The 2583-nt window shown below is 26.6% G+C and overlaps 1 long non-coding RNA gene across 1 annotated transcript; it reads left to right on the top strand.

Annotated features, from left to right (window-relative positions):
- Window positions 1-1090: 1090 nt before the first annotated feature.
- LOC105119532 (uncharacterized) lies at window positions 1091-2415 on the top strand. The gene is made up of 2 exons (XR_841145.1): window positions 1091-1183; window positions 1391-2415. It is a non-coding gene; the product is annotated as an uncharacterized LOC105119532 (long non-coding RNA).
- The last annotated feature ends 168 nt before the right edge of the window (window positions 2416-2583 follow it).

Here is a 2583-nt window from a genome sequence, read left to right as displayed (position 1 = left end):
AATAAATATATTAACTTAAATTAATAAAAAATAAAATAATATGTTAGGCTATATATATTACAAATATTATCTAAAAATAAAATATTTTTTATTTTTAAAAACATAATTTATTTATATAAAAAATAAAAAAATTTATAGATGAATTATAAATTTTTTTAAAAAAATTATTATTATTTTAAAAAACCTTCTAAAAAAATAAAAAAATAATAAATATTAATGTAATTATAATTAAATTTGAAAAACAATAAACAAAATTCATTGAAATAAAAAAAAAATAAGAGGAAAAAAGGATCGCATTAGCTCATCTGCTCATTTCATCAAGGCTAACGTGTATGCCTATCAATAGAGTTACGTTCTAGGCTCTTTTTTTAATCTGCACGTAGCTTGTTTTATAGTTAAAAAATTAAAATTTATATTATTTTGATTTAAAATTTTATTTTTTAATATAAATTTTACTCAAAATATATATACAATATCATAAAAACTATAATAAATTTATTTATAAACTAAAAGCTTTTTCAAAAAATAAATTAAATTTAAAATAAAAAAAATCAACTCGGAGATATATTTCTTTCTTAAACTTTTAAAAACATCTAATATGAATTTTTTTTATTAAATAAAATAATTTAAAATAAATATTTTTTATTTTGATAGTAACTTTTTTTATTTTTGAAATTTGAGAGGATTACAAATAATAAAAATAATTTTTTTACTAAAATAAAAATAAAAATAATTTAAAAAACTAAAATTATATAATTTATATGATTATTTAAGTTTCATCAAAATAAATTTATTTCTGAAAGTTATAATATACCATTCATGTTTGTCATTTTTTTATTTTGTTTTTTTTCTTTTAATTTTATTTTTTTATAAGAATTTGAAATTAATTATTTTTTAAATAGGATTAAAACGTAAAAAAAAAAAACTCAATTAAAAAGATATAAAATTTTGAAGAGTCCATCAACAGTAAAATATGAGATAATAAACAGTTAAAAATGCACAGCGAGTATAAGGTAATATATTCGTTCCAGTTTTTTTTCAATGAACATATAAACGGCGCCGTTTTGAACTAGGGATAAAAATCCCTGGTTCCCAAAATAGGCAGCCATACACGGATCTTCATCTGTTTCTTCTCGTTAGCCCTCTTCCCTTCACCGAATTGGCTTCTCTCCAATCTCCACAAGTAAGTGAACTTATATTTATCTTCTTTTTATTTATATTGCATCACATGTAGGTAAAATTTATTACTCTGAATAATTATATATTGTTTTCTTTATGAATTTATTAACGAAATATTATTTAATTTCACAAAATTGATTACTCTGAATAATTATTTATTGTTCATGGTAAAATGCAATTGAAATCTGTGCTTTTTTTTTATCTGTTTCAGCAACAATAAAGAACAAATTGGTGTTGGAACTTTGATGTGTTTTTCAATTTTGTCTTTCGGCACAGTATGATCCTTTTATAAATTTATAGTAAGCGATGATGAACTGCATGATGAACCACTTCTGTCACTCTCTTATACAATTTGTTCTTTTTTTTAAGTCTACTATAGTTTTGATCTTCTACATCTCTTTGGCATGACTCATGGATTGGCTCTGCTTATCTCAATAATGCCTTTGTGAATTCGTTTGCTTTAGCTTAGGACAAGCGTAGCAGAATTGCATGTATGGTGAATTGGAGTAGCAATTCAAAGTGGTGGAAACTTAAGTGAAGAAGACTATTACTGTCTAGGGAATCAATTCAAGTGATCTGACTTTTGATTTCACCAGTCCATCTGAATGAAGAAAAAAGAGATCTTCTGGTTTGGAGATATGATAGCAAAGGACTTTTCCCAGTTAAGGCCTGCAATTATCTCATGAATTCTGTTATGCTCTTTTTTTTGGTTAAATCTAGCACCTCTAAAGTTGAAGCATCCACATGGTTGACAGCGTTAGATAGACTAAGCACTAGAGACGTTTTTGTTCACAGAGGAAATCTTTGCTGTCGTGGAGAATTGTTTCCATTTTGAAGTCTTCATAATGAGACATTATCTCATGTGATGCTTCGTTGCCGTGGAATGTGGTTGCTTTGGGATTGAATTATGAGTAGGTGGGGGTGTGGTTTGGATTATGCGATATTTAGTTGATGAGTTGTTTCTTGGAATGGAAGTTTTTGTTACTGGACAAATGCAAAGAAGCCAACCCACGGGTCATGCCAGAAAGATGTTAGGTTTAGTCTCCTGAGGAGCTAAGTTCATATCAGGGTATAAAGCTAGAAAATGTGGCTTTTTGTGTTAGTATTATATTTGAGCAGATGCAGTTGCAAGAAGTCAATGATGAAGAATTGAGCTTAACATGAGAGTTATTTGTCCAAAATGTTAAGTGTTTTGGCTCAACTGATAACATCCCGTGGGTCAAGTTCAGAAAAAAAGTTAAATTTTAGTATTGGCTTTTGACATATTGGGTTTACTACTCTTTCAAGTACTCGGGGTACCCGGGAACAAGAAATATGGGAACTTCTAGGACATAGAGGAAAAAAAATATATAGTTCAGTTTTTAACCAATTAAATATGGAATGATGAAATTAGGTTAAAAATTG

Source organism: Populus euphratica, unplaced genomic scaffold (genome assembly GCF_000495115.2).
Source record: "Populus euphratica unplaced genomic scaffold, PopEup_1.0 scaffold3061.1, whole genome shotgun sequence".
Classification (NCBI taxonomy): Eukaryota; Viridiplantae; Streptophyta; class Magnoliopsida; order Malpighiales; family Salicaceae; genus Populus; species Populus euphratica.
The sequence above is the reverse complement of the archived record's forward strand: the minus strand, read 5'-3'. Positions and strand labels throughout refer to the sequence as shown.